Source organism: Echiichthys vipera, assembly GCF_963691815.1.
Source record: "Echiichthys vipera genome assembly, chromosome: 19".
Lineage (NCBI taxonomy): Eukaryota > Metazoa > Chordata > Actinopteri > Perciformes > Trachinidae > Echiichthys > Echiichthys vipera.
In genome coordinates this window covers 14,212,320-14,231,565 of record NC_139844.1, presented here as the reverse complement: position 1 = coordinate 14,231,565, position 19,246 = coordinate 14,212,320, and the positions used below count along the sequence as shown (strand labels likewise).

The 19,246-nt window shown below is 38.9% G+C and overlaps 1 protein-coding gene across 2 annotated transcripts in view; it reads left to right on the top strand.

The window, feature by feature from the left end:
* The window catches only part of sipa1l1 (signal-induced proliferation-associated 1 like 1), a 73,217-nt gene that overhangs the window by 18,803 nt on the left and 35,168 nt on the right, over window positions 1–19,246 (top strand). For both annotated transcript variants that reach the window (XM_083933877.1, XM_083933876.1), the window contains exon 2: window positions 13,272–13,330. The gene's annotated coding sequence lies outside the window, so the exon portion shown is untranslated. The remainder of the gene's footprint in view (window positions 1–13,271; window positions 13,331–19,246) is intronic.

The window sequence follows — 19,246 nt, the reverse complement described above, 5'->3', positions numbered from 1 at the left end:
GGCACTGCAGTTCATTTTTAGTCAATCCCACCTACGTGTACATTTTATTGTCTAAATCCCATTAAAACTACTGTTAATCCGCAGTGGAAAACATTCTCCAACAAATATACTAGTTACTCATATTTCATCAACATTAAACATCGTAATCCATTTTTTAAATGTATGTGTTCTGAGGAATGACTGGGCTCAGCATTGCCACAGATTGAGAAAAGAATATGTAATGTATTGAGAGACGGATTACTGACTGTAGGTTTTGTTTGTTGACATCAAGAAATATATTCGACAATGCCAACTTTATCCTTTAGAAACTGATTTAGAGAAAAATAAAGAGAAAAAGAGGGATCAAATCTTTTTGGAGTTTCCAATAAGGATTTGATCTCCCATTGGGAGGAACCATCGCCATCAGTAGCTGACTGGGAAGAGAACTAGCTCTTTTAATCCTTCTCTGCGTTCTTGTGGATCCTGCCAGACATCTGGACGTTGTCTCTTTCACGACCTGCAACTTGAGCTAATGCTCAGTCTGAATCCAGTACCACAGCATGATTTGTATTGTCAGGCTGTCCCCTAAAATACCTTGCCAAAGTACACATTCTTCTTAATCACAGCGTTTTCTTTGCTCACATTGGGTTTTGTTTTATGGTAGATAGAAAATACTACACATCTACAGTAAGAATTCATCAAAGGAGGGGAAAAAAAACAGTTGGTCTTGTAAACCTCACATTTATGGAATGTTTTGCAAACTGAATTTGACAATGTGACTTTAACTGGCAGACATGATCTCTAAATCCAAGGTGATGTGTGGCAGAGAGGCCAGACTGTGTTTGATAATCTTTTACAAGCAAAAGCTGATGTTGAAATCAGAACTGACTTCTCAAGGATCCCTCACACAACTCTATCCGTCTATCATTTCATTTCAAAGTTACACTGCCGTATGGCGAGCTCCAGGGGCTGGTGTCAAAGCATCTGGAGAAGCTTGTGGCTTTGGCCTGAGACCTGAACTATCCTGCCAGCCCACTCGATGGCTTTACCAGCTCTGACCTGTTTTGCCCTCATTTTTTTTTCTTCCTTTCTCCTTTTCTCTCTGCTCTCTAAAACCTGAATCTCCTTCTCATTTCGCCGTCATTTGTCTGCCCTCTTTCTAAAACTTTGATTTGTCCTATCTAGCGGTCACAGTATCGGTCATATCTGCAGCACCCTGTACTTCCCCGGACAAGCTTCAGTGCATTACATGCAGTTTAAAAACCCGACATAATCAGGTTAAGGGCATACTCCTGCTTCTCAAACGCCATGTAAACACTGTACCCTGAGTATAATCTGAGTTTTCCCATTGCATTCCCAACAATAAATGATTGTGTACAATAAGTTATGATTAATAAATAATATTTGATAATATTTTTAGCCAACTGAATGAACAGCTATTCAGAATCATATTTTCATATATATTTTCTTACGGACTCTGAAACAAAGCTGTCATTTTCTTTGTTTTCATATTTAACTCCCCTGTGTCATGTGAACCTACAGGCTGAGGTCACACTTTATAAATGTGTTGAAACAGGGCTCACAATCATTAACAGAGCATGACTAATGGACAAGTTCCTGTCAGCGTGTGGCCTTGCAAAGCCAATCGAAGTTAGACCATGCAGCAGTGTCCCAGTGGATAAGTGGTGGAGTGGAACAAAAGGTTGTCCACTTAGTTTCTGTACTGTATCTCTCATTGCACTGTGTATGCCCATTTCCATTGCATTATCTCCTAACTATGTGGGTGCTGTCTGTAACTTTCTGAACATTAATCAGACTCCAGTTTTCTCATCCAGAAAACCTAAAAAGTGAGTTTTTTAAAAGGGCTAAAACAGACTTTACTAGTCAACATCCACACATCTGCAAAGCAGTTAAAGAGGAATGGGGAGTGTGAGATACAGTATGACATGTTATCTCATGCTTGAGTTGTGTGAGTGTTAGTTAGTATGAGTATGTGTACTGAGCAATTGTGTACATGTGTTCCAGTTTGCGTAGAGTGGAAGGTTTCCCCCAGATTGACAGGGGTGGAACATTAGCAAGCCTCATTAGGCCAGCATGTAGAGACAGATTGCAGAAAAGTCCAAGGTCCAGGTTAGCCACATGTACTAATAGCTAGGAGATGGTAATGAAGCTGACTGTTGAGGCTCAGAAGATGAAAATGAGCTTAGAGAGTAAATCTGTATTACTTTTGGAGTAGAGTTTGTAGTTTTTTATGATAGAATGTCGGGAAGAAAACACATGCAATTTATTTTTCCCTGGTTCATCCAGAGTGCTGCTTACAATTTGATAGAAAAGTTGAAATACATTTTTAACATTTTTTGTTCACAGTTCAGAACAGCAAGTGTTTGAAAGCAAATTAGAAGAGTAGAGTAGAATATTTAGTCTCAATTGTAGGATTTCCTGGTGCACATTGTAGTTAAAGTACTAGTAGTAGAAACCATTCCAATTTTTAAAAGCACAACATTAAACTTGAGGTTAAAAGGAGGGTCCAGGATAAAAGGGACTATAGCACACAGTAGGTCATGTTTTTAAACAATGAGAAAACTGAAAAGCTTCCCTCCACACTAGATATGTGTCAGTGTTTAGTTGATTAAGCTTAGCAGAAGAACGTATGTGATAGAATTGATACCAGGTGTTGAAAAAAGACTGGAAATACATGCGGTAAGGACAATGGAGAATAGCTGTGTGACAAAGTCCTTCGAACTAAATGTGAAATTCAAGTGTGATCTAATCTCGGTTATGAGACAAGACAATATGCTGCATGTCATCTCGGATATACAGTATATGACCGTTTAAAGGCTGGTCATACAAGACTCTTGAGTGTTTATCTCATGTTGCTATATGTTGGGACCAATAAGATATTTATGGGAGTGGTGATATCTGGTGGGAAGCAGAATTTTAAAGTTGGTTGTCATGAGTACACATCCCTAGTCAAAAAATTAATTCACAAGACCACATAGATGGAACTAAAATTAATTTGTTTGAAGAAAGCTTTGCGCCTGTACTCTCTTTTTTTAAGTACCATTCACACAAGCTGCCTATATTAGCATCATAAATGTAGATCACTTCTGTAGCTACTCTAATGGATTGCAATTATTAGACGGGTAAAATTTAGGCTTGTGCATCATTATCTGTGATAATGACTCTTAGAGTTTTGATAGTGTGCCTCTGAAGCTCCTTGAACTTGGGTCATCATTACCATTTTGAGATCCTGTATTAAAGTCAGAACTGATATGTTTACCAGAGGCTCTTTAAGTAGATTTGAACGAGCTGAAAGATGGGGACTGTGGCCCATCTTTTGCTGGGATGTGCAGGATATCCCCTTCAGCCTTTTCTACAATTTGAAATGCAGGCAGTCATTTAGTTATGCACATTTTTTCCTGGGTCACAGTTAAAAAGGAAAGCCAGGGCTTTGTTGTTGTCTCTGCGTCTGTTCTCTTGTTTCAACAGGACTCTGTTGTGAATCGGGTCATTGTTCTCAAGGGTTTTTCTCTTTTTAGATAAGGGTATCAAATAAAACTAGTCTCTAAAGGAATCCTCTAAAGAATCTGTGAAACCAAAACCAAAGTATGACTTTTCATGTTATTTTGGATAGTTTTAGTTTTGAGGAATGCAAGAATATGTTCTGATATGCATAGAGCATTATAATAAAAAATGTGATGCTGTTACCTTTTTTTTTAGAGTGAGCGTGTATTTTAACACTCTCACTAAATGAATCCAACTTATTTATTTGCTTATTTAATTTTCACTCTATTATGCAGTGAAATGCTTGCACTGTAAAGCCAGACTGTCATTAAGGTCATTAAGGAGAGCAGCACTGCCATCCTAGCAGACTAAGGTGAAGATCAGTAAAAAAGGACAAAAATTTGTTCGGTTTTATTTCAGCCAATACTGAACCGGGCATATTTTTAAAAGATTTTTATTGGCTAAAATAGCACCAAACAAATTGTGACCCTGTCTTTCATGGAATTAACTGTGTTGTGTGTTTTTTCTGTAATAGTGTGTTTGAGAAAAAGTGACCTTGTTTTCTGTTAAGGATTAGCCACTCAATTTATTGTAAATGTGTTATTCCTGTTGTATATATATATATATATTTCCCAGAGCTAAAAATGATCACCTGCTTGGATATGGAGTTAAACTTTTATAGACATTCAACAGATGGTGGGTCAAGCAACTGTAGTTCAATTGGGTGAAAAGACGCCAAAGGATAATGTTCTCGCTGTCTTAGACTAAAAATTCTAATATAATTTAATATATAGAACTTGTGGCTCTTGTCTATTGTAAAAATGAGGAGTAATCTGCTTTGAGATAAAACATGGTGAGTAGGCGGCTCTTATCTATGAGATTGAAACTGCATGTTTTGTTCCATTAAATGCTTTCCTTCTCCGTTTATTTCCCTCTCTCGCTTCTTTTTCTTTCTCTCTCACCTCCTCCAGCCAGCAATGCCTCTCCTCCCACACACACACACACACACACACACACACCACACTACAATCTTCACACAAGTATGAAGTAGGGGGGGGGGGGAAGAGGGTGGAGAGTGAAAGAAAACCACTCCAGGGAAGAGAGACATAGATGATAATAGAAAGTGGAAGAAGGGAATATAATGAGAAAGATCAAACTGAAAGAAAAAAAGAAGGCATCATTAAGTACTTTTTATTAAAAGCTACCAGGGTCCTAAAGTAAAACCAGTGGTCAATAAAGTCAGCGGATGTCTGGAAGTTAGAGTACATTTGAGAAAATGTCTTGTGAGAATAATTACACAGTTTAATGTGTGTTGTCATGGTTTGTGTTTAATTCTAACATTGGTACTGGACCATACGCTAAGAGTTGATTTTAGACAGTAATGGATTTCACTTATTTAAAATGATTGCAAGCCATAGTGCTTCCAAAGCATATTGCTCCTCATGCAAAGTCAACAGTTTTAAGCTAATTAAATGTACTTTAGTTTGTTTTAATCTTGAGGCCTTCAAGCAATAGAAAGACAAAATATTTTGCCTTGTATCTTCAGGTTTAACCATGCTGACTAAGTAGTTGTAGTGTTACTTTTAGAGCGGATACATATGGGGTTAGGGGTGGTCACACATAGACACACTTAAGTGTAATTCCGGTGCAAAATCATCCCATGGTCTCTTTTTGGAACTTACATACATCAAATAAGCCATCAAGACAGTTTTTGTTTTTAGTTTGATCTGGTCGCAAACAGTCAGATATGGCTAACACTGATTAGCTCGGGGCATTACGGTGATGTTATTAAAGCTTTTTTAACCACTAATACTGCTCAAAATAACACCAAACCTCTGCAGTAGCATGATAAGAGTCCCTACACACAAAACAAAGCACCAACAACGTAGTTATCTGACCCGGAATTACACTTTAAAAAGCACAAAATCTTCCAATCACTCGCACTTTTGAAGAAATCAGCATCAAATCACAGTGATTGAAGCGATGTACCAATAATCCTCTTATTAGTGGTAAAAGTGGTTGAATAAAATCCATGTTCAAGAAGGACTGAAAATATTTTTTGCATATAGTCCTATCCATTACATTGATTGTGCATCAGTTCTCTGGGATTCTCTGATCAATCTCTCTCACCAAAGTGCAACCATGCTTATGAGGATTATATGTACATAGCTACATCTGCATTCAGTCTGGTATGGAATACTATGTGCACACAGGCGCATTATATGAAATGGAAATGTACTCTTTGAGCAGAGCACTCCCTTCCCGTCACATGTATGGCCTGTTTTTCCATGGTTTGTTCTGCTCCTAGTAAAAGCTGCACGGCTGTATTTAGGGATGCCCTGATTTATCTGCAGAGCATCGGTAAATGCCAATATTCGCCCTGTTGAGTGCCATCACCCTATCGGCATCACCCTGTCGGCATTTACCAATGACGATGGCTGATTTATGTGTTGTTTTTTTAGCAATCGGACTCGCACAACAGTCCATTAGAATATGTTGCTGCTGAAGCTGCGGAGAAGAAGCCACTGAAGGACACAATGCTGGCATGATGTATGACTCAAGAGGTCAAAGGCTGCTGTGAACTCGTGTGGTTTATTCACAGCGAAAGAAAATGGCCTTTAAACTACCAGAATAATATATTGATATTTCTTTGCGTTTGTAATAGCTTTTAAATTGACATTTAGTTGATGTTTCACAAAATTCTTTGAAATGCTTTCTGAAAAATAACAGTCAGAGGTGACCTTACATAGCAGGCTAGAAGGACTTTTGACACACTTATTTTTCATGTGAAAGAAATATATATGAAAAGGTTGTCTAATAAATTTGTATGATTTCAAAGATACAAAAGTGTAATAAAGGGGTGATGAATTTAAGCAGTTCAGTTATTCTTTTCCAATGAAAATTTCTTCTTTTCCCTGTCAAAAAAGAAAGAATTACCACCTATTGGCATTATTGATTTAAACATTGGTATCAATATCGGCCCAGAAATTCACAATCGGTGCATCCTTAGTTGTATTAAGGGCTTCTGTGTTTGCATGAAAAAGGACTTTGTTGAGGACCAATCTCATTATGGTTCCCCCAGCCCTGTCTTTTCTAGCTATGTTTTTTTGAGGTGGATGGATGGATGGATGGATGGAAAAAAAGAGAGAGGGCACAGTAGTTGACTCGATGGACTGACTACTCACTTTCTTTTTGTATCCATCGCTCTCTTTCCCACATTCAGTCTCAGCATCTCATCTCCTCCCACGTGCTCTCACATTGAGTGAGGAATCAATCCTTCTCACTTCCATTATCTCTCCCTATCTATCTCTGTCACTCCCTCTGCCACTTCATTCTGGCCGTTCTCTACCAATCGAATCAGCCCACTGTGGGCATAAATAAGCGTGTCTCTCCAGTCCCACAGCAATCATACCACATCCTCATTAGGACCATTCTAGTGACCGGCCTTATCTTGCTTCATCCCTTTCCCTCTGTAATTGGGCAAAAACCTCTGCCTACCTGTCAGCAGGAGCCCCGATTCAAATGGTGCAATTTATTCCTTACTGCCACAGGGTCTGTGAGCAGTGTGTAGGATTTAACAATGGCCTGAGAGAACCATGGGTCATTGCTGTCCGGTGTCAATTTCAGGAAATGGGTTTATCCTGTGGAGTCAGATAGGAGATATTATTCAAACCACCCCCATCCAACTTTTCTACCTTATGGATAATAGCTGCAGTGCAGACAGAAATAGAGGAGAATGAAATGTAGTCTACATTAGCTGTCTGTCCACTACCACGCCACACGACAGCCGGTGTTGATGTTCCTGGGCTGCAAGCTGGGAGAACAAAAACTATTTGCCTTTCTATTATTGCACCACTAGACCCCCAGTATTACTCTAAAACCTTGGAGTAAATATCACTCATTCATCCCAGACTGCAGAGAACAAATAGACTACCAGTCCTGTAACTTAAAATACAATACAAAAATACAATAAACTGAAAATGCAGTTAGTGTTACCCAACAACCTTTAACTTAAGTAACATCAGACTAAAGTTAAGATGCATTCAGGTAAATCGTTTTTTTGCCGTTAATCTAGCAATAATGAATGAATTTTTCAATACTTGTGTGTGAAGTGTGGGATTTAATTTGTGCAAAATCACTGTTACATTCTTTAGGGAGAACCCTGCGGTGGTGTTTAAAAATGTATTACATAATTATTTCAGTAATCAATGAGTGTTAAGCACAAAAAGAAGAAAAGTAGAGGAAATATTGAACCTTTTGTTTTGGTCCCGTTTTGTGCAGTTTGCAGAGCTTTTACAGTTTTTTTTTTTTTATTATTATTATTATTATTATGGCTGTTATGGCAGTAAAACATGCATTAGGAACCCATTTTTAATAAAATAAAAATGTAAACCTTGAAGTTAAGCATACATGTGGTGAGCTTGCAGGTAACTGTCAACAGTATTCACAAGTAGCAGGAATAATAAAAAAAAAAACAACTATGGAAATGTTCACCACAGTAAAGCCTTGATCAAAGAGTCTGCACAGTATGGAGACCTTGTGCTTGAGCCTCTCTGAGTTGCAGTTGTATAATTTACGAATAGTGGCAGCTGCAGGTGGTTCTAATGGAAACAGGGCATGTGTTGTAAAACCAGGAGAGCAGTGTTAACACACCGTAACACTTAAGCAGATAATCTGGTGTTTATTGAGCTCTTGTAGAACCAGTTTGTAAGTGTTTTTTTTTTTTTTTTTCTTGAAAGTCACTCTCCAGACTTCAGTCATGAATGTGACTGACTCACCCCATTCCCTGTCTGACCTGTCACTTCCTCACGGGAAGCAGGAAGTGGCTGTGATGTGTTTCCTGCTGGAATGTGAGCTGGCTTTCTTGGCTAAAGCAAAGGCTTGCACTGCCATGTGTCGGAAAGCAACAGGAAGGAACAGGGTTTCCTTACTATATATTCACTGCACATCGCAGTCATGTGTATTAAACTTTTACTTTATCCACACCTTACTGTAAGGTATAAACAGCCACTTTAATTTTAGTTTAACCAATTTTTTTGTCTTTCTCCTCTGATGAAAAGGCATCCATTTGCTGACATATCTTGTAATTTAAGACAAAGGGCTTGACCTTATCCTGTTCACAAGCATAGTTTATAATGTAAATTGACTGGGCAAAATTAGCTGTAACTTTTTGACGTATATGTCGAGCTCCTAGTTCTGAGGAAACTAGTATGGCATTGGGATTGAATGGCAGCTTATAAACACGACATGCTAACCAGCAATCATTCTCAAATTGTACTATTGTAGTGCTTATAAAATTATTATTTCATTATTGTAATGTTCTGATTAGCTATATTGACATTTTAAAATGAGAGATCACAGGAAAGGTTAGAGGTGAGGGAAAGTTCCTCTTAACTTGAAATGCAACGCAGCCCATCTTTGCAACATTGTTTTGTGAAAGCTTGGTTTTTCTTTGTACAATACACAATGTTTTAAGATGTATCCACTTTCGAGTGCGTTTTTACGGTGAGAAATGCTTTTTTAAATTTTTTTAATTCGTGGATAGAGGGCTGACATGGAGAGACAATGATGCACTTCTAAATTTAATCTGCTTAATGCGCATGTAGGTCTACGCTAGGATTCCTCCGTGGCCTCATTCATATTTCCTTCCTTACTTGTTTTCATGCCTGTCATTTCTCCACTGCTGTTCATGTATCTATATGTTTGTCTATCCTCCTCCTGTCTTCTTGCATAGAAGCCACACATACGTATTGAAGACTGAGCTGCTTTCAGTTCTCAGTGCTACTCACTCCTCTCCTTACTGCAGTGCTGTTCCAGCCCACGCACTGCAGCGCCATTTTGGAAATCTGCAGCTCTTTTCTGATGGCTGTAATCCATAGCTTTCTCTCTGTGGTTTAAGAATTCACCTGTGCTATGAGGCAATGGATAACAAGAAATCCTCATTTACTTTGTGGACCTGTTTCATATGGATGAATATACTATGTACCCCTGTGTTACCAGTTAAAGCAAACTTTGCCTTACATAATTGAAACAGAGCTAAATGTTGAGATGTACTTGCTCCAGTGAAATATGTATTTCTACTGTATATGTATGTTTATTTGCAGAGGGAATAGTCCTCGTATCTAACCATATAATTGGAGTGTGATAAAAATACTGCCTGTTAAGAGGATTTTAATCACTCTTTAGATCTTTTGAGGACAGGGCTGTAGTTTGGTTTGCTCTCTCACTTAGTCCTCTGTTGTGTTTGCTTCTCATTTTTCTTACAAAATGTTCCTTTCGTAAATTCACCACTCTTAGACTAATTTAATTTCTTGCATATTTCTTCTCCATCGTCTCTCTTAGAGCCCTCTTTTCTCTTCTTTTCTTTATCTCTCTACAGTACATAAGCCCCGAGCCACCATGTTAATTACACCACAGTTCTTTTTCTCTATTATTCACCACTCTGCTATTTCTGTCACCATCACTGCTGCGCCTGCTTTTCCTACGTTGCCAGCGTTTTGCTGGGGTCTGCAGTGGCTGTTGAATTGAGGAGGGGGCGTGTACTGATGCCCAATTCAACAACAAATGGCTGTTTAGCATCATCTGATTGGCACAGATTAGAGGGTTCTTGTTGGTGGTGCGGAGGTGGCACTTGCAGAAGAGCAAGCGGCATCATTGCTGCTGTCTGAACACAGCTGACTGAGCCATTCGCCTAAAATGTGTTTTACTATTTTAATGACATTTTGCTCTATTGAATGTCATTGAATGGACACAGACAGATTAATGGGTTAGTTTTTATATGAAGCCAGATTTCACCTGATATATATTTTTTTGAAAAATGCTACCTCACTACAGCTCTAGTCAGTAGTAGTGGGAAAAATAACCCTGATACCAATACTATTATTGTATTGATTGTAGTGAATTGAGTATTGAAGTAGTGCATCACTATTACACACCATGCATCTACTGCCAAATCCCTCAGAGTCTGAGGAGCAGTAACTTTCAAATGATACCTGCAGCTTTGTTAGTTTCAGTTGCTTATTTTTAGGCATGGGAGAGCTACAGTAAATGGATTGGGACCTCTCAGATAGGACCCTTGTGAAGTCTGTGTGTCTGAGTGCATGTGTGTGTCCTCCACTGTTTACTTATTTATCGTCTTATGGAGACACCCAAGAGTGAACAATGTGTGAGAGCATGCATTCTGCAGTAAATGTCAGCAAGTGCCAAAGTGTTTCAGACAACATGCATGTCAAGCTTGCAATGCAGAGATTCAAATAACTGTTTCTCAGATTAGCTCCTTAGCCTTTGTGTCCCTTTTGGGTTAAGTTCAGATACTGCAGTTCATGCTACTGTAATAATCAGTGTTATCTTCATAATTAAATATACAGCACACTTGTTTACGGATAAACAGTAGCGATTGATATTGCAGCCAGTTCATGTAAAAGGCAGGGAGTATGTATGTAGCATAGCTTAAAAGGCAGTAAACAAGAGCTCTACATTCAGAACTTCAATAGAAAATCCAAATCCAAACAAACAGCTCTTTGACGAGATTTTGTTGTAATGCAACGCAGCAAAAACAACACTACAACCTCTGTTTTTCCACCACATATTTAAAAAAAATCAAAACGAATAAATCCATGTTCTCAGAAAACTGAGCAGCAGGCACCAAGAAGTAAGCAACCCTTGGGCCGGTTAGTAATGAGATGCGTCATACCTGCAGTTTAAATACAATTAGTAAGTGGAGCAGCAGACTTATCAATGTTTCAAAATTTGACCTTAATACAGTTCCAGTCAGGCCAATTAGCAGTATTGCTTAACAGTATTGCTGAGACTAGAACATTGTATCGTAGCGTGTCATCCCTACAGTTTTTGGCTAAATCTGACCAGGGATGTAAACCTCACATTTCAGTGAATGCATTTTTTCTTGGCAGGCCTCCTGGTTTTGTGGGTAAAGGGGTCGTTTAAACTTCAATTGTGCCTCATCCTTCCATTTTTTTTCTGACTCATGGATGGATGTAAAGACTGAATTAAATGTGGTTGTTAGTTAGTGTCCTCAGCAGAATGACATAGAACATAACAATCTACACGAGACAATATTCTACCATCTCAATACAACGGAAACAGCAAAGATATTTGTATGAGCATGGCGGTCTACTGTATTTCAAGGTAACATAGTCACTATTATCATTTTATAAATAACAGATCAGCCTGCAGGGAAAAATCACAATATCCATCTACCAACCAACCAACCAACCAACCAACCCAAAAGCATCTCTGCTTGCCATAGATAATAAATCAGCCTATCATGAGGGGCAATTGCCTGTATGGGCCTGATTCATAGCCTGCACAACCAAGATAGTTTTGTTTGGATATGGATCAACAGTAATTAAAAGTTTTGTTCAATATGGATTAAACTGGCATTTCCACAATAACAGGAACAAGTAGTATGTGCTGTCAATACTGTATTTGGAAAATAACATTTGCCTGTATTTCATGTGTACTTGATCTTCACTTTATGAATTTATTTGTTTAAACCTGATGTAACGACTAGAAAAACATCTAATTTTATTATGGAGGTATAAAGGAAGGGAAACTGAGTGTTGGACCCCTGAGACACAATAGGAGGAAGGCAAGGAATTGTGTGTTGTGTGTGTGTGTGTGTGTGTGTGTGTGGGGGGGGGGTGATATTGTTGTCTTGCTGTGGAAATGGTTTGTGGCCTTAGGTCAAACTACGTTGCTGAACAGAAGGAGCAGTCACACATGTAATGCTGTGATAAACTACATCTTGCTGTGTATATTCTAATGTGCTGGTGTATTAACCAGTCTATATCAGCTGTTTTGCTGTTGGAACAAACATTGGCACACATGCTTGCACGTAGGAGGTGTAGGAAGGCCGTAGCTATTTGTGTCATTGATGCACACTCTTGACCTGAAAAGTGGCACTTATCCTCAGTCACACTCTCCTCTAAATCCCTGTCCTGCTCCCCGCCCCCCCTTCCATGTCCTATCACTGCTATCTCTTGTTTTCCCCATAGAAGGAGGGATCATCATAGCCGTTAATCCAGAGCGATGGCGTGAAGGCTGCTTGAACAAACAGCAGATCAAATCATTGAAATCTGTACATTCTCTATCTAACAGGCTGGCAAGAGAGGTAAAGACCGTTAATGTCAGGGCAGGTGTATTTAAAAAAAAAAAAAAAAAGATCTATACATAGAAGACACTGAAAGTTTTTGTTGTTGCGATTTTAAATCTGTATTATAACCGTGGCAGCAACACATGGTTTGTGTTCACCTTGTGAATCTGTGTGTGTGGGTGTTAGTTATAGGCATCATCCGTGTTTCTTTATTTTCGAATCGAAAGGTATTGTAAGTATCAGTTCTCGTGGCATCCCTAGTGTGTGTATGTTATCGTAGCAAAATGTGGACCTGGAGACACCTACTGTAGTGGGAACTACAGTAAGTAGAAGGGGTAGGAAGTTGAGAAGGCTTGGGTTTTGAGGCACTTTCTCAAGGAATAGCCCAAACTGTTATGTTCACAGCTCTACTGCTACTGCTAACTTTATACTCACCGTCATACCTGCCCCCTCTCTCTTTGCACCAACATTACACGCACAACCTATGGACTGTCATTCCTTAAAGTAATTTGCCATTGTGTAAGTGTTTTAAAAACATCTTCAACTTGCATTACACTTAAGGAAACTCTGCATCGTCACACTCTTACGATTCAGAATAAAATACTTATTTCGCAAAGATTAAAGAGTTTGATGTTGATCTAGCTGCATTCAACTGTTTTTCTTCTTCTCATTTTAGGTGCTTTGTGTGTACAAGAGATCCAGACACCCACAGTCAAAGGAGAGCTGTTTTTTCAGGTAAGAATATTTAGCATTTTTTTTAACATGTGGATATGCTAGATTTGGTAGAATGCAAGAAATAGGATTTCAATAAATCATGAGTCATAATAAAAATGTCAATGGAGTCATGGCGAAATTGGTTCCTAATATGGAAATGAGAGGTTCCACATCTGTGACTGAGTGCTAAAAAACATCTCTTTGGCTAATGAGACAAAAACTGCTGTTTAAATGGAGGTGTGAAACAGAGCGCTCATATCATGGATGTAAAAAGAGAACTAGATCCATCAAACAAGGTGGAGCCCTTGTCAGTCCTATGAAAGTTGCTCACTGTTGCATGACATGAATCAACTTTCGAATCAAAAATTCCCGGATGATCTGCACTACTTTAACACTGTTGGGCACTTAGAGCAGGGGGACTAGGGACTTCCACTGGATACTTCCAGTTTAGCGCTCCAGCTTACTTTAATGGAGAATAAATTGATTGATCGTGTGACTTTCCAAATGTAATCAGACCAAATGGATCAAAATGAAAATGAAATGTTCAAAATGAAAATAATCCACGTTATTTGTTACAGTCACTGCTGAGTATTAAGAGGCATTTTTGTTTTAGGGCTTCTTAAATTGATATTTAAACTATTTTCACAAGACCTACACACAGACTCTTCTCTAATCACTTATGGTCAAATGTCTGAGGCTGGGGAGGTAGAACACCTTCACAATTTTACACCCAAAAGAAAAAGACAACACTTCAGCAGACTTCAGAGAATCCCAAAAGCCCCTTTTACGTTTCCATGAGCCAGAGAGGAGACCACTCCCCACTGCCGAGCTCTGCGGACGAAACAAAAACAGCAAAGCAATCTTTCCACACAATCACAATTTCACTTTGAAATGCTCTGAGCCGAAACTCCAACACATTGGACTGCCTGCTGCCTGGCAACTTTCAAAGAGAATAATGTTTGATTTATTTATTTTTCTCCTTATCTTCCCTCTCCTTATCTTCCCTCCCTCCTGTGTCTTGGCCTACCATTCCCTCATCTACCCTCAGACAAGATGAAAAGCTGTGTGGCTTTTGAATAGCTGTGTAGCGTTTAAGGGCCGACTACATTTACGTTTTGACACTAAAGAGGTTTCAGATACATTCAGTTCGTTTAAAATGTTTGCTTTCGGGACTATGTTGGTAAAGAGCAGTCATTGCTGATGTATTTGTGATCTGCAATTTGTAATTATCATTGCCACCTGAAACATTCTGCATGGTTTATATTCACTGAAGTTTGAATAGGACAGAAGAGTTTTATGCTTGGATGAATTTATCGGCTATTTGGCTTCTTTTTTTGGGGGGGTCCATTATTATGACTTAACTTTGCTCATTTACTGGGCTCCCTTGGAGGAACGAGCCATTTTTTTACGATGATACGCAAAGTTAAAATAACTTTTTTCTTCAGTGGAGTCTGGTAGCTTTGCTGTTTCTTTTCACATCTTACTCTGTGATTTAAGGGTTTATTTCAACCGAACCACAGTTAGTGATTATTCGAACAGTGAACCGACCAACTAAGGTTTTGGTGAGTTTAATTTTGTTTCTGTCTGGTTTGAATGAAGTGTGTTTTATGATGAAAGCAATTAAGTCCATATAACTTAACATCAGTGAAAGAAAGAAATATTCAAGAGGTATATGGTCGTATTTTACTGTTTCATAAGGAAAATATGTGTAAGAATGTCTTTCCTCAAAAGTTTGAGTTTATTTTGCTTATTTATGAGTGTGAGAAACTTGCAGCTCGAACACATCAGGGGTGTGTCCGGGGGGAATGTATTGGCAATTGCCGGTGCCTGGGCTGATGGTGGCCCGGTGGAAAATTTTAACATATCTCTCCACTCTACTTCCAATACAAAGTTTAAACAAACTGAAAACTGTCAAACTAATGCCACTGAGCCTGGGAAAGTAATGGAAAATAATGTGATGCAACAGGCCTTATCATCTGTGTCCTTTGTTTGTGTGAGACAGAGAGACACACTGAATGCCTGAGTCATAAGCTGGATTTTTCCCATCTTTTTTGGTCCTCAGGCTCTGTGTTACCTGCAGTGGCTCTACACCCACTCTACATGCACGCATGCACGCACACGCACACATACAGTATATATCTTGCCGGTCACACCTATGCCCAGCAGCATCTTGGCAGCAGGTGTTTGAGAGGACATGCTGTCAAAGTTTGAGTCTCTCTCTCTTTCCGTTTATTTGTAATTGCCATTTTCCAACCTACTGCTTCTATTGCACCCCCAGCCATCCAAGAAGGGGGATATCTTGTTGAGTTTCGTTTTGAGAGGTTCCTTTCATTATTTCCTTTGTGTACAAATGATTTTGGTTCCTCTTCACTTTCTCTTTAGAGAGCTTGAGCTGGGTCTCAAACTGTTGCTGCTGTCTGGATTTAGAAAAAACATGACGTGACTTGACTTGACTCACCAGTCTGTTTGGTAATGATGTCTGTCTGGGGAAACAGGTGTATAATTGTCAAAGACTCTGTAATAAAAAAAGAAACGTTTTTTTCCCCTTGCCTACATACTTCTGTCATTAAAGAACTTATCTGTGATTGTAAGGTGCTGATATCCACTAAACACAGGCCTGGGAAACACATCTGTACTCTTCAACTATAATACCGGCTGATTAATACTGAACACAAACTTACTTGCAATTGTTTAAAAAATAACCAGTTCCAAAAAGCATATTTTCACATAACCCCCCCCCCCCCGCCCCAACAAACACACACACACACACACACACACACACACACACACACACACACACACTCACACACCATTTTCTCTTCAACTTTTTTGTGCTGTCTCTTTTTTAAGAGTCGTTATGTGACTGGGTCTCCTGTCATTGTTCATCACTAGCCCTTTTTAGTCATCTCGTCCTCTCTGTAATTTTCAGGTGTTTATGACTCACTGTGCAGTGGAGCAGATTCATAGTCACACAGTGACAGTACTGGCACACCTGTGATGCTTGACAAGCACCCAGAAACATTTTACATTAGTGTAAGCAATACTATGGTTTGCATATTTTTAAATCTCTATAGTAATCATAATAACTGCCTCATGACATCTTACTCATGTAATAATGACTTCATAGTTGTAATTTATCCCTCAACATTTTTGTGGTAACACTACTTTATTTTTGAAAGTCGTCAGTTCGCTGTATTACTCAAACTATACCACTTAATGTCTTGTTTTAACACTACCTGACTGACCGACTGAGGGTGCCAAATGTATCCAATACAGAGGGCTGTGTCAATGCATCCAGCAGCAGCGGCTTCTCCTCATTCATCTGAGCTTCACCAGGCAAAGATGTCAAAATGTGGCCACATGCAAACAAACAATTCAAGACATGAATAATAAACTGATAAGGAATCATATTAACCTAGGTATAATTGGATCAGTTCTCTTGAGAAAATTCCTCTGGAAAAACTGCTTAGAAATTTAATACAACCAACAATTACAAATATCACAGAAAAGTACCAGTACTAGTGAACGGTGGTTTAATAATAGTATACAATATTTTAATGTATTTAAAGACGCTAAAGTCTGTCTTGAAATGCTGTATTGGAAGATTTATACAGTAGCTCACTGTAATCATCAGTCCTGTCCAGGCTTATCGCAAAGTGATCCCTGAATAGTTCAACTCCAATGTTAGACCAAAATGCGTCTTTTTTTGTTGCTTCCGCAGTCCTGAGTTACCAAACTACATAAGAATTATTAAAAGTGAGTCTTTTAGCACAATTTCCATTTATAGAGAATTGCTAATTTACCCCACTCTCCTATGAATTCTCAAGTTGTTCCTGTAATATTAAATGCTTGATAGGATATTACAACAACACTTTCATGTGTTGGTAATGTCGTACTTATGGTCCCAGTCACAGTTATCTGTAAGATGCAAATAACTCCCTCTGTTAACTGTTTCCGGTTGACTGGGCCAGAAGACAACATCAGCAACACTTTGCTTCATTGCGCAGCGATGCTACTTATTTACCTCGAGAATCAACCTCATTGAGACAAGGCTAAAGGTTATGGAATATCTGTCAGTGTTATTGGTCCTGTGACTGCAGAGACACGCTACGCCACATTTGTTTCCATTATCAGTCTCCTTACCTAGCATACGGTATAATCCTCTCCCCGCTCACTCTGTTCTAAAACAGTTGCTTTCTCTTTCACTGTTCTCTCCGTCTCAACTCTCATTAAAGAGTATTACCCAGTCCTCAGCGGAGAAAGAGAGGCACTCTGAAGGTATTTATTTGGGTTACATTTTTTGATGCATAGGCGTCATCGAATTGCTTCTTTTTTGTTTAAGAAGCAACTTTCCCAATCCTATTTGGGAGTTTTTTTTGTGGTTAAGTGGCATACTACATGCATTACTACAAGTTGTGCATTGTCAACTTTGATTAGGTAAATGCTGCATTTGTGACTGGCCATTGTCTTGTCTGTCATTTGTTATTAAGAGGATTTGAGTGTAATTGAAGGAGCTTTGAAGAGAATGATGAACCACTGGTCTACAATGCATTGATATGGGTTGCACTGTACACCATTTTTGGTATTTGCAGTGAAATAAAAACGTTGGTAAGCTTAAAATATGTTTGCTGCCATACAGGAAATCACCTCTGACTAGGTTGAGTAGGTTCATCTGTATGCATGATCTTTCAGTTGCACAACTGATGCTCTCTTTTAGAGTCAATTAAAATAATTGATTATTTTTCCGGCCAAGATGATTGTATTCTTGTTCTACTAATACACCAGATGAAACGACTAACAACGCTGATTGTGAGCTTTAAAATACATTTACAATAATAAGATGTGATCTCCAATAGTAAACTGAGAGGCCTCTTTAGCATATCAAAAACATTCCTGTCTGTGCAGTATGTGTTTCTGCAAATGGAAATCTCCAGGTCAGACACATATACGCTCAACAAAACCTGGCTGTGAAATGGGAAAGACCTTGAGCACATTTGAGTTTCTGCCTATTAGACTTCAAACACTGGAGTGTTTGGAGCCAAGCCAAAGCCCAGACTAGGATGTCATGCATGCTGCTCAAACAGATCCATCTGAACAACTCACAAACAGTGTCGGAGTGTCATGAGGACTGCCCACAAAGCTGCAGAATGCTGCAACAAAGCACCTCGGATCTTTTGTTAACGGACCAGTTCGCCCATTTCACAAAATACATTTTCTCAGACAACTTGTGGCATTGATCCTTGCAGATAGATTTATTTTACTGAACATATCTGAGACATTTCCCACACAAACCCAGAGTATGGAGGTGATTTGACAGACTATTTATGCTGCCTAAAGCATTGATAATTACTTTAGAAAAGCTCAACAGTACTATATTGAATTTTTAGAAACGGTTCACAGCAAGGTCTGTGGAAAGGGAAGCAATACATTGTCCTGTTTCTCTTTCTCTCTGACACACACAAACACACACACACTCGAACTTGTGCTCTATGAGTCCTTATCTCCATGGTGTTACAAAGTGTGGTCTGGGAGAGAGAGGTAGTGCACTACTCTGGACTACCCAATAGACAAACGCATAGTCGAGCAAACTAAAATCTTTCTCTCAGCTCTTAAATTACAGCTGTGGAAGGCAAGGCTGCCACATATCCTTTTTTAAATTTTTTTGTTATTATTGTTTGTTGAAATGTTTGATTTTGTACATATGTTTCTATCACATTAAGATCCTGTGCTCTTCAAGGGAAATTCCACAAGCAATTGGCTGTTCAATGTCTGACAGCTAGGTCAGATGTGTCACGGCTCCTTTTTGATGTAAGGAAGAAAAATCCAAACAAGAAAGACATGACTCGCTTCGTGAAATAAACAATAATTAAATCCTGAAGCGTCTAACACAGAAATCAATTCCATGGCTTCATTAAAAGAACGCGTGGGCAATTGCGC